Source organism: Passer domesticus, chromosome 5 (genome assembly GCF_036417665.1).
Source record: "Passer domesticus isolate bPasDom1 chromosome 5, bPasDom1.hap1, whole genome shotgun sequence".
In the NCBI taxonomy this organism is placed as follows: domain Eukaryota; kingdom Metazoa; phylum Chordata; class Aves; order Passeriformes; family Passeridae; genus Passer; species Passer domesticus.
This window is the reverse complement of record NC_087478.1, coordinates 73,041,607-73,055,961: the sequence shown is the minus strand read 5'-3', so window position 1 is coordinate 73,055,961 and position 14,355 is coordinate 73,041,607.

Genomic DNA, 14,355 nt, shown 5'->3' with positions numbered 1-14,355 from the left:
AAATGCTTTGGGTTGGAAGGGACCTTATAAATCATTTAGTCCCAACCACCTTCCATTATACCAGGATGATCAAAGCCCCATCCAGTCTGGCCTTGGACACTTTCAAGGATAGGGCATATCCACAGCTTCTTTGGGCAACCTGTGCCAGTGCCTCACCAACCTCACAGGAAAGAACTTCCCAAAATCGAATCTAAATCCACACTCTTTCATTTTAAGGCCATTCATCTCACCTTAAATTCAAGATCTAAAGAAGACAAAATTTATAACTAAGAAATTATAGTCCCAGTTTTCAGATGATTGCCAACTTATACTTGGAAAATATGCTATAGAATATTTCAAGAATTTAAACTTGTTCTTGTAAATAATCTTTTGATATAGAAGATCAAGTGTGACGTTAGCAAAGCAGCATTTTGAGGAGTAAACACTTCTTTCAAACTCCTCATTTCATTGTTCTAGAGGATGCAGAAGAGTTCATCCAGGGAAAAAACTTGGAAAAAGAATGCCAGCTGACCCAGGTACAGCTTTGGGATAAAACATCTAAATTTGGTTATCGATATAAACAAACACATGCACCTATCTCTATAGAATTATAGACATCATGAAACACTGAGCAAGTGATTTCTGGTTTCTGCTAACTTTAGCTTCCAACTTTAGCTTAGCATCTGCTTGATTCACTATAGAAAGAAAAGTAAGAGGAATTTTCAAGAAATTTCTTTCTCTACTGCGGTGAATGAGTGCAAATGAACAACTAGGTGTAACTCTGGAAAATTCTAGTTTTCAGGCTTGGTTCTTAGCTAGTGGAGAAAAATGTCTTCTGAAAGTGTCAAATTTATCCTGCCATGGATATGATGAGCTATTTTAAATAACAATGCTTCATCTCCCTATTAGCACAAAATCTAGGACTGAGAAATCATAACAAGGCTTCTCATACAGCAATTTAGAACACCTTATTACTCATATAACATCATGCTATAGATTCAAAATTACCATCCCCTAGATATAAATTTGTCCCATCCTAATAAAAAAAACCACAGTAAAGAAAAAATATGAAGAAGGCTGTTATATTTTGCACATAAATTTCATTAAACAAGGAGAAGTATTCTTCACCTTTAGCAAACTAGACTTACTTAACAATTTATTTCATTTCCAATGGAGCCAATTCATAGTAAAATGCACATTCAGAATGAGGGGAGGAAGAGAAGAAGATGGAAAGAAAATACAGCAACTTCAGAAGCATTAAGGCTTCTACTGGAATGCTGCATTCAGATTTTGCATCAGTCCATAAATGGTCTTGAAAGGAAAGTAGCAAAGGGATGTAAAAATAACCACTGGTCTAGGAAACATGACATACAAGAAAACATGAATGTTTCAGCCTTGGATAAAATATGGCAGAGTAAATGAAACACATAAAAAGACTGTTGCCTTCCACTGACTGCATTGTCTGACAAGCAAGTGATATCATTGAATCTATACAGCACAGATGAATTATGAAATATTTAGCAAAATATTACAGATATGCATAAAGTTGAGTTCAAAATTCAAGCTTCTGCACATTTGTTTTTAATTCTTCAAGGAAAATGTTGAAATCTGCTTCTGGTGTAAATTTTGAAATCCTTTATGCACACAGCATTATGCAACAATTTACTGGAAATTAGAAATAATCTACTTATAAATTTCTTTTAAATGTTCCTCTAAACTGTAAGTGTATGTGACACAGAAAGGTTTATTTTACATGTGACACACAAGAGACTATTTCCTTTGTGCAAGACCAAGAGCTGAAATTTGAAGGAAGCATAGATATCAGATTCATGCAGTACCCTTTCTATGGATATATTAAGTTCTATCTTTGGAGCAAATTCTCAGCAGAGACTCAGGACTATGCACAGTCTGAAAAATGTTTGGCTCTCTAAAATAATTTTTTTAAAATGCATGGTTTTGGTGACTTCTCTTTCAATAACACAAAAACCAAGGCAAGTTCCCTACCTCCATAGCAATGGAGTTTATACACATTTGTTACAGTGCTAGTGTGAAAATATTTACAGTTAGTAGGGCAGTTAATGGGGTATTTCACTGTTATATTGTTGTTTACTAGATAAAAAAAGAATCTGATTTCTCCCCTTGGAATTCCACAGATGGAAAGCAGCCAAAAGAGAAATTTTTTTGCATAATACAGAATTAAGGAAAACCAGACAGGAAAGGAAAATCAAATATGTCGAGTGGAAACCTACAAATGAGAAAGCTTCAGCCTGCTCTGAGCAAGAAAGAGGAGCAGAGACACCAAGGAGAAAACAGACTGAGAAACTGAAGCATAGGGAACATTTGCCTGGTCAGTTATCCCTGGCTATCTCTAAAGAAACTTATGCAGTGCACATTTGGTTTCTCTAAGCCTTGATTTTAACAAATTCATTTTTGCTTCCTGGCTTTCAGCCCCGCCTTTTTATTCCTCTTCTAGCTCCCACCATTCCTGTTTCCTCCTTAGCTTTACTTCTCTAACTTCTTGCAGTAATTTTAGCCTCAGTATATTCAAAGAGCTTAGTTGAATTTGGCACTCACCTGATGGTTTAAGGTGACAGACACAGAACCTTAAGAAGGTTTGGAGAGAAGCTGCAGCTCCCTGACTTCAGTATAGCTGAGACAGCTCAAATGTGATGCAATTCTGACTAATGGAATAATACCACTCATATGTTATGTGCAGTAGACGACAGCAGCTCGGAATAATTCAATTATACATTCCTTATATTAAAAAACTAACAATAATTCAGCTATAAGCCTGCCCAAAAGCTCCATCCAAAATAAAGTATGATCAGTTGAAACCCCTCGTATTAGTGGAGCCAAAGAATGATTTCAGGTTGACTGGTGTTTGGTTTTGTTTGTTTTACTAGAAAGGCATAGAGCATGACTATTCTGTAACACAAATATTTTTACAGTCCATCAACCTTGTAACAGATAAGTAAAAAAACAAATTGGGGAAAAAACATCTAAAATCCTTGTGAATGTATTCATGGCATTCAATTCAGAGAGAAATCAAATCAAGCTTTTCAGCTTTGATGTCTTGTTTTGAGACTGGTTAATCAAACACATAGTGGCTCTTTGTACAATACCAGCTACAGGTTTAGCTCCTACATATAACAACTGGTGAAGGCACTGTCAAAAGAAAATTCCTCAGTCTGTGCACAAGAATAAACTGGAAACTTATCCTTCCCAACATTATGAAAAACACACTCATGATATGGCACTGAGCTTTAGAGTGCTAACATTCCAAGGCTCATGCACCAGGCAACATTCCTGTCAGCCAATTTTACATGCCAGATGTCTTAGAGGAAATGAGATCCTGGAAGGGAGAAACCAATAGAAAAAAATACTAGATTTATTTCATGAAAACATTATCAAGTTCTTTTAGTACAGAGAAAACTACAGACCAAATTCTGAAGGTCTTAAACTGAGCAAAAATCCCGCTACAGTCAAGAAATTTACTGATTATAAATCATAGATTTTGGCTCAGTATTATTGGTGCAAGACAAGACCTGTAGTATCATGCAGTTAATGAAAATGTTATATGAATAACATAACATTTCTCACAATCACTTAGCTCATAAACACATAGGGAATGGGAGGGAAAATGGATTTTAGGATTTTAACTATTAAGTTAACTGGGTTTCTAAGTGAAGCTGTATTTGGTAAATGAAAACATTACCTAAAAGTTAATAATAAGAAGAGCACATTGGACCAAAAAATAAGATAGGAAAAAAAACCCTCTACTTCCATAGCTAATCCTAGAGTGGTTGGGTTGGAAGGGACCTTAAAGATGATCTGGTTCCTGTCCAAGGGCAGGGATAGCTTCCACTAAACCAGGTAGATCAGGGCCCAATCCAACCTGACCTTGAACCCTTCCAGGCATGGGACATCCACAACTTCTCTGGACAACCTGTTCCAGTGCCTCACCACACAGTGAAGAAGTTCTTCAGAATGTCTAAATGGAATTTATGTCTCTTCACTTTCAACTCAATCTGAAAAAACAGTGAGGATGTTGTATCACTCACCCTAGTACTTGATTGATACCTTGATATATTTCAGAGTAAGGTGTTTTATTACTTATATCCTGCTATTTGTATGAAATTATTATTATTTTTAGTCATACTTCAATGGGGGAAAAAAGTGTTCTACTATTGATTTTTTTGCTGTTTTCATTTGTATGTGTAAAATTTTGCAAGAAAGAGACTCAAAGCCTTCCACACATTTCTGCAGGATGGGATTGTAAGATGCTTGACCAGAGGGACATGCCTCCAAGTAAGAAAGAACCTGAACAAGAGTAAAAAACCTTAACATTTAGCACCTGTTACTCTGTGTAAGCCCCATGAAAAGAATTTTGCTGATTTGTTTCATTTGACATGATATTTCTTTCTTGTCCCTCACTGACCTTTACTGAAAGACAGTGTATAGAGAAGACTAGATATTAGAGCAAACTTGCAACTGAAAAATATTATCATTTATAGTTACAAATTAATTCCGGGGAAAGAAATTTTGAAGAAGGAAGACTAACTAGGAATCTTGTGTTACTGAAAAAAGAAGTTAGGAAAAAACATAGCTAGCTACTGTCAGTGGTTTTGCAGTTCAGAAAGGTAAAATTGGAGATTTTTATTATTTATTTTCCAAGCTAATGCCGACATGCTGGAAAGGGAAGAGAAAGAAAATACTTTTTGGCCATTTTGAGGGAGTGAAGAACAGTCTGTCAACCAAAAGGAAATAAATGATTGTACCAACAGGCTGACCTAAGATACGGTTTTTCTAGTGCTGTTTATGTGAAAGGATACACACCTCTTGATGGCAGAAATCAAAATATCTTTGAAATAAATGTACTTTAGTATTCCACAATATTAATTACAACCACTGCACCTTAAATATTACACAACTGCAGATGCTTACTGTAATTTTTTTCATTTTTTAAACTGTAATGAGAAGTATTTGATTATTATTCATACTTTACACACTAAAATAACATGCAGAGGTCCTAGGAGATATTTTAATAGGGAGAGGGGAAAAACATGATGATTTTAGGATCAGCATATCTATAATAAAATAGATACCAGGAATAACAAAAATACATCAATAAGGCTGTTGTGATAAACTTTAGAATTGTATTTAAAATATTTTAAAAAATTTCCTCACCTAAATAAAAATAATTACCAATTTTTGACATAGGAAGAAAGAGTGAGAGAGCTAGGATCATTTATCCATGAGAAAAAAGATTCAAGGGAGAATGTGCATAAATCTCAGATGCAGGGCACTACAGAAGACCAAGCCAGGCAATTTTCAATAGTAACCATTGAAAGTTAAAGAGGCAACATAAAATAAAGGAAATTGGTTTCATATGTAGCAAAAACCCTTTTTAAATGTCAGAGAGTTGAACACTAGAACAGGTTGCCCAGAGAAGTTGTAAAGTCTTCACCCTTGGAGATGTTCAAGCCCACCTGCAAATGACCTCCAAAACACAGTGCTGTAGTTGAATCTGCTTTGAGCAAGGAGGTTGATCCCATCCCAACTCAATGAGTCTATGCTTTTGCAACAAGAGAACAGAATATATGTAGTTCCTTTAAAAATTATAGTTGATAATTAGAAGTAATAGTAGCTAATTAATTATTTTATATTTACCAAAAGTGCAATAGAAGTACTGATACTGTAGCAAGAAGTGGATAGGTGGACAAATCCCAACAGCAAAGTTTGCTGTGCCTCTTTCCAAAATGACCAGCCTCACTCATCCTAAAAGAACTATGAAAGCAAGAATTATTTTTAATTTCTAGGTCTAACAAGTTGCAGAGATGTCATCTTACAGTATGTTCAAAGAAATTTTACTACATTTGATGGTGTTATTTAACACTATATGCAATGGGTTTGCCTTAGCTAAATGAAGAATATGACAGAACATAATAATCTAACATTCCTCTGTCCCATAAGGTCTCTATTACAGTTTCTTACCTATTTAAAAGCATTAACTTTTGACCATTTTGTATCTGAACTTCCCCAAGTTTATGCTGGATTATTATTAAAAAGGGGTTGCTGATTAGATAAGACAGCAGCTGCCTCTTCATGAGACATATCTTGGTAGCTTTGCCATAAAATGGAATCCTGCTCTAATGTAAGAACAAATAAGCAAAGGAAATGTCAACAGCATGATGCTTTCTAAATGGGAATGCCCACATCTTTTTGGGTTCATTGTCAAACTTCACAGAAATGTAGACGGGTAGCTATCGATTAAGCATGATTTGTAGGTGTTCAATATTGCAGAAGAATTATAGGTGGCCAAAATGTGCCAAGATGTCTCTTTAAAGGACATTTACTTGTGTTAGATCCATGTAAATCCCTGGAGTGAAGTGTATCAAATGTAGACATTTTAGGTCAACACAAAGATTTAGAGGCACCAATATTATTTCTGGTATGCCTTGCAAAATAAAAGGTAATATAAAGAAGAAAACTAAAACTATCAAAGTAATGGAGATTCATCAAAATTACAAGAAGAATATTCCATTGCTTCCAAGAGGATGCTTCATATTTGGACTAACACACACATTCCCACTGTGGATGAGCCTTTCCTAATAGTTTTTAACATCTTACTTGACCTACATTTAAAACCAACATTGCAATACTCATATTCCCGTGTTTGCAAATTAATAAAATTCTCCTGCAAGTTTCTAGTCCAATGTCCTTGAAAGCACTTTGGTGATGAAGAAAGCAGTAACCAGCTGCTGCTTCACAGATGCTGAAAAAGCATGGAACAAATGATACTGATTGTAATGATATGTTGCAAAAGCAATAGCAGTGGAGCACTTCTGTTGAAGACAGCCTTCCTGTTAAACAGAAGACCAAGCACAGACTCTTCCTCTTGTTCAGTATAATATGACTGCTACAGATTGCAAATCTCTTAAAAAGCCAACAGGGTTTCTGACTAAAATTGAAAAGAAATTAGAAATCCAGCTAAGGGCCAAACAATATGAGCTGAGACTCCAGTGTTAATGGAAATTATATAAAGCTTTCAGTTAGCTAGTAGGACACGGGAATCGCAATCAGACAACATCCAAGTACAGATTTCTTAAATTTAAGTTAATTTACTAAAGTTATTTTCTTTTCCTTAACTTTTGCATGAGATTCATTTCTACTGACAGCTACAAATCTTACTTATTTTTCTGTGTTCTAAAAGATATATTAATTTCTCTTAAAACATTAAAACATACAAGGATATTTGATTGAAAACTGGAGGCTTTCTGCTGCCCAGAAAATGCCAACATCAAAAAAACAAATTTAAAAAAAAAAAAAAAAAAAAAACAACAAAAACCAAACCACAAAACCAAAAAACCCAGGCAAATAAAAATCCAGGTATAAAAAGACTTAATATAAATACCAATCAAGACTTAATTACACAATATTTCAGTTTTTTGGTAAAGAAAAAACGTGTTCTTACAGACTGTTTGTCATCCCAGACTAAAAACATAATTTGACATGGTGAAGAATGAAGTCATACTAAAACCTCGGAGGAAATAAAAGATGTTAGCCACCTTAGGAGAACCAAGTAATTTAATCTCTTTGTCAAATTTTATGCACTTGGAAATACTAACAGTGACAATAACACTTAATATCTTTTAAAAAACATTATTTACACTGATTCCTTTGTGAAGCCTTTCAAAATTTATTACTTTTGTACAACAAAGGCTTACTACCTAACTGACAGTTCTCTGAAGAAATACATAACAAACTGGGAATGGTGAGTTGTTAACAGACACAGATCTTATATTCTGTAAAAAGGAAAATGTAGTTTTAGGATTGATTGAGTGAGTAGGTAAATCATTCTATAGAAGAGAAATTCCCTTTCCTTGGTGAGAGGTGATTACAAAGTTTGTACCATCTCTGAATAGTCAAGGACCATTGGCTAAACTACAAAGAAACACATTTAATAACAAAATGGGAGGGCAAAAACTGAATAAGTGAACACTTATTTCAGACAAACTCAAATACCAAGAACAAAATCATGTCACCAAAGGGCATGTAAAGAATTTATCTGCCTCTCTCTTGGGCTCCTAGAACCCTCATACAAACAATAGGAATTTTTAATTTCTGAATGTAAATTTAATGCAGTTGATATTGCACAAACATGATGGAATCAGCTGCATGAATGAGCAACATCCTCACTGGGTCTAACCTATTTAAGAGGAATCAACCTGATAAGAAGGGAAGAGCAACATTTTCTGTTAAAAAACCCCATTTTTGAGATTAGTGACAAACCTGACAGGTTGTCTTTTTAGAGTTTATTGGGGTCCAGGTTGCAGTTATGGTAGTAGTTGAATGTCAAATCAAGAAAATAACTCCTCAACCTTGTTGTGACTGAGTTATGTCACAGCTGGGGCAGTTTCAATCTCTTAACACTTAATTCACTGACTGATAACAGGTGAAGATCAGGGTGAACCTTTGGGGTGAAACTCTACTCTTTATCCTCAGAGAAGCATCACCTCTCTGTGCTGTCTGTGCCTGGTTTTGGACAGATCAGTATTATATGAACCTCCCAAAATTAGATCAGTTTGGTCGTTCTGCAGGTATATTTCCATTATCACCAAGGCCAAAGGTGCTGCCAGAGTTTACAAAGATCTTGACAGAGGCAGGCAGAAACTGAGGCTTAATTTATAGTCTTTTAACTTTCTTCTGCCTCTTAGTAGCAAGGACTGTGTTAGGTCATCACACTGTACTAGATACTCTTTGCGGGGGTCACTTGACCTTATATTCCTCATTTCCTGACAAACTTTTTTTTTTTTTCCATTTGCTGATTGTATATGAGATGCAATAAAACTTCAGTGACCTCAAATAATTTTGCTTCTCTTGGGAAAACTCCACCTTGGTAGCTACATACACCCACCAGCTGAAGGGTTCCAAAGCACGAGCTCCTTCTTGCTGACTTAGCTGTTCCCAGGGGGAAATTGTTTCCTAAATTCTAAAAGGAAAAAGGGCTGATTTAAAAAAAATGAACTCTGTTTTTCAAACCCATTACCTGCTTTCCATTATTTAACTGTCATTTAATTTTCACATGCATTAAAACTACAGATCCTGCCTGGGGACCCAAACCCCCATGCTACCATCCAAAACCAGACGAGGCAGTAGAAGCAGGTGGCTCTCAGCAGAAACAAAGAACTGCTCTGACAAAGTCATACACAGCAACTCTGAAAGAAACTTTCAAAGGTAGGGGTTTTTTCCTTCATGATGGTCAGTTTTAAAATACTTTAAAATACTTCCCCAACTGCAAGTTCCTTAGTATGTTTTCATAAAAGTCAAGATTTCAATAACAAAGTTTCACTCTTTTTATATATATATACACACATGATTCTTACTGTATCTGGAATTCTTTGTTGCTTCAATCAATTCTTTAAATTTTAAGACATTTACTTAGAAAAGGTTATTATGGGCAGACAAGACAGACCTCTAATGCTTGCATCAGAAATTCAAAAAAGGAGGATGTAATGAGTCAGAATTATGAAATAATGCAAGAAACTAAATCTAGTAGTTGGGTCTACATTCTAACTAGAGTTATTTGAATTATTTTTGGCACAAAATATCGCTAAATATATTATTTATTATTTGTCATAACTATGCATTCATCTGGAAAAGAGATATTAATGTCTCTGGCAGAAAAAATTCAAAATCTCAGACAATTCTTCCCCTACATTCTTTTTCAGTGTTTTTCCATCACACTGAAATCCACATTACTTCAAGAAAACAAATATATTATTCTACTAAGTACAAAATAGCCATACTCAGTGCAAATGTCTGCTCTTCTGACTAGCCCTTTGTTGTTAAATAGGAAAAAAGTTGAGATCTCAACAAAAAAAGGGGGAAAGAAAATAAACCTCTTACTTTCAATTACCAAATTCAATAAATTTTTCATCATCATCAAATAAATAAATAAATTGCTCATCTTTTTTTGCTATCAAAATGCTACCACGACAAATAACAAACTTAAGTGATAAGAAGCAAAAAACAGTCCATGAAGAAAATTACTTTCGTCACTGAGATCAAGTGGTCTGACAGTCATAAGTCACACTTAGAACCTATAAAAAAACTAGTGTGGATTTTTTGTTTCTGCAGCTATTCATCTGAAAAACTCAGTATTTTAAGAATGCTTTTTTCCTTCCTAGACTTCTAGTAACTTTCTAGATTTTTGAGAGTCATCCAAACTCACCAGTACATAGCAGCAGCAAGTAGCTACAGAGACGTTCATATCCTTTCTTGTAAAAATAATATATTTAAAAGTCATAGTAACTTCAGTAGGAGTAATTATTTATGCTTCCAAGTACTGTGAGTTTACTCAAGTTCCAAAGACATATTTTTGGACAATACTTGAGCACTTTTAAACAAGATTTGGAGCCCAGTTTTGATCCAGTCTAAATTTAGATTTAAGCAGCTCTGGCCTACCCAAGCCACACTGATTCAGGCTGATGTAGTAAAGGTTGTGTTTTTCGGGGTTGGGTCACAATTTTTGTTTTCCTGTTTAACAACTTAAAATAATTTTGAGAATAAATCAGCACATAAGCATGTTATAAGAGACATCAGAATAGTACAACTTGTGATTTAAGTGTCTAGGCTAAGGTAAAAAGGCTGACATATTCCTTATTTCATGCTCTATATGGTCTCAAGCACAAGAAATCTTCAGGGAAAAAAAAACTAACCATGATAGTGTTATGAACACTGAGCAGAATAAAAGTTTGTGAAGTTTAGAGTAGAAAGAACTGAGAGGTTAAAGTCAGTGCAGGGGATGTCCTTTCAATTTTTCACAAGATGTGAATCTGAAATATATTCATATGTAACAGCTTTCAGTAAACAAAACTCTAGATGCAACTTTATCTAGATTCAAGATTCTGAACTATCAGCTGCTAAATCAGGTTCACATCTATTTACACTGAATAATATATTATATACATAATATAAATATTTTATAAATAAGTATATATAAGTATTTTATATATATAAGTAATATATTTATACTGAATATTCTCCATCTAGAAAAAATCATAATATATGGGGCTGTTGCATCAATTTCAGTGTAGGATAATCAAAACTTATAACTTCGCCAAAAGAATTTTTACCTGTATTTGGCCTAAGTATTGTAACTTACTCAATTTACAAAAACTATATTTCCATGGGATGGACCCTAATTTTTTGGGGGGTTTTTTGCTCCCTATAAAAGAAATCAGTCTTTCACTTCTTCACTTCCAAATTAATGCTTGCTTTCTTTTAAATACTCTCATGTGAAAAACTATATACATAGTGAATTCTAGGGAAAGACCTGTGCACATCAGAAAACTGACGTTACACTTCTCATATTCCCAGTTAAGGCTGCCTAAAAAAGCAAACAGTAAGTCAGAAATGGAGGAATGCCCAGTCTCCTTAAAATGGTACCTTGCCACATAAAGGAGCTCAGGGTTAACTGAGGACTGACTTTATTTAATCACCTGCCAATATTGCCACCATGATCATACCAGTCCATTTAGCCCATTAAAGCAGCAGAAAATGGAAAAGTGGACTCTGACACAGCAGCAGCAGAGGCATCACTTGATCCTATTTACTATGGGAACACACGACAACTTTGACTTGCAACCCAGCCCAGAAGCAGATGCGCATGTATCACCAACCTAAAGCCAGATTCAAGGTATAGAGCTGAACTGTGGGGGGAAGGTCACAGTCCTGCTGCCGGTGCTGTGTGTGTTCAAGGACGGAGGAAAAGTTTCAGAACTGACTCAGTACCTTTTACCAGCACTGAATTCATATTTGGAAAAAACAAGACATAAAAAGGCAATGACTATAATACACTAAATGAGAGGCAGTACTCTAGGCCAACTATTATTATTTTTGCCTTCAGGCTGCAATTCTTTATGCCACTAAGCTTCTGGTGACTCACACCACCATATTGTACCAACAATGCTCTCAAAATGCAAATTGCTAATGATTCTTTTAGCCCAATACAAACCTAGGAAACAAGTGCAATTCAATGCAGTATTTCCAGCAGTGCCATAAACATCTTTGCACAATAGTTTAAGCTAATGGCACTCAAAGTTTTATCTCATGCCTAAAGCTATTGTCGTACTGAATAGCTATTATATAATCTTTGGAAAAGAGCATTAGCATTCTTTCATGAGGCACACGGCTTCACAGAGTTAACATACCTTTTATATACCTGAATGCGTATTAGTAGAACACAACAAATGCTTTCCCTTTCTAAATCAATGTCTATTATTTTAAAGACTCAACCATTTTAAAGTATTTGCCTTATTGTGAGCAACAATTTCTGGGAAATCAGTCTGTACACTGATACCTGTTGAATTGGGAATAAACATGAGGAATTAGAGATCTGTGTGCAGTTGCAGGATATTGCTATGCTCATGGAGACATGGTATGATGGCTCATACACTCACAGTGTTGAAACAGACTCTTTACAAAGGACAAACCGTGAAGATGAGCCAGTGAGATGTCCTTTATGTGACAGAACATTTGGAATGCATGGCAGCAACTGAGAGCATTAAAGGGCAGCCCAGTGTGGATGACATTACAGTGGATGTCTGCTCCAGGCTACCTGGCAAGGAAAAACAAGCACATGAGACCTTCTGCTGACAGCTAGAACAAGAACTCTAATCAGGGGTACTATTTTCACTCAGGGAAAAGATATTCCAACTAAACAGCATGCAGATCACCTAACCCATAGGCCCCAGGTAAAAGACTAGCATCCCATTAATTTTCTGCCTTTTCCCCACTATTTTCAGATCAGACAAGGTTAGGTAATATATTCAGTTTCTATTTAGATACAATGTTAAACCACAAGTACATTTCTCAGTGAATAATCTACAGGTGTATAAATTACTTAGGTTTAGTGAGGCACATGTAAAATATGCAGTGCAAATGTGCTCACTTCTCATCAGTTTTTGGAGCCAGACAGATATAAACCTAAGAACTGAACAAGATGGCGGGTGCCAGAGAGAAGTACTTGTTCCCCAGCCTTCTGCTAAATAATAGTGGTTTTTTTCAAATCAGTGTTAGATAGAATTAATGTAATTTTTTTTTTTTTTTTGGGGGGGGGGGGGGTAAAATTAAATGCCAGTGACAAGAACTACTATTCACCATCACTGTACTAAATTTCACTGATTACATATGAAATTATTAAACTGGAATAGGAAAAAACCTGTTATAATCCTGCTGGCAATACCACTGTAGTATACTACCTGTCCCAGCTACAAAACAGCAGCTGATGAGCAGATAGACACTAACAATAAAAAAACATTCTTTGGGACCTTGATGGCAATGGAACAGTGTGATCCTTGTAACATGGAGTGTTAATTCAGTATCACTGATGCCAAAGGCAGGAGTTACCAGAGTTAATCACTGGTTCTGCTGTTGACAGGAGTAAGTTAGAAATGGGGTTAAGTGCTTTATTGTTATAAATCCGCTTTACTTTTTATTTGCTAAACAGGATAAAGCAAATGTGATTATTTGCCATCTCATTTGCAGCAGATCTTTGTCACCCCTTTCATAAATAGTATTTCTGCTATTGTAGTTTCTTACTTTCAGAAGCATTTAGCACAAATACAGAAAAAATTTTTAACAAAAAGTATTTTTATGGCTGTGTTTATATGTATTTTACATGAAAGATCACACTATAGCAAGTGTTCTAGTTTAAGAAGCGTTAATTGTATATCTGTGAATGCTTCAGACAGACCTGATTTTGATTCTTTTATTTAGTGCTTAACTAACACATTTCACTTCTCAAAGTGACAAATGAACCCCATGAGTAAATTATGCAAAATCCATTTACCTTATTTATCTCACCTAAGCCACTGTACACATCAGGGAAGTAAAGAATAAAAGAATTAAATTACATTATTTACCTCAAAGCTTCTCTTACTAGCTAAGTGCAGGCACAGCTTCTATTTTAAACTTTGCCACTCATAGTTTAAAATTCTACTACTGAATTTCTCATTGCCTTATTAGTTTAGAAGGCATAATTCTCCAAACTCAGAATATTTTCAAGGACTACAGATACATTATGTGGTAGACAAATCAATTTCAAAAGAATAAAATGCAGCTTATAATTTTCTAGTGTTTCTTCATTTCAAAATTATTCCCCCATATCCTTTTTTAACCTATTTTAATTTATAATTTTAAAACTATCTTAGTATTTGTAACCTGTTTTCCTTTAACTTAAAAATAGATATTGTATATATGGGCGACTAAAACCCAATGTTTCTTCAGTAGACTAAAACAATGTAACCCCTATTGAAAGTGAATATGAAATATGGTAGAATAATGGCAAATTACTAGAACAGATACAGAAAT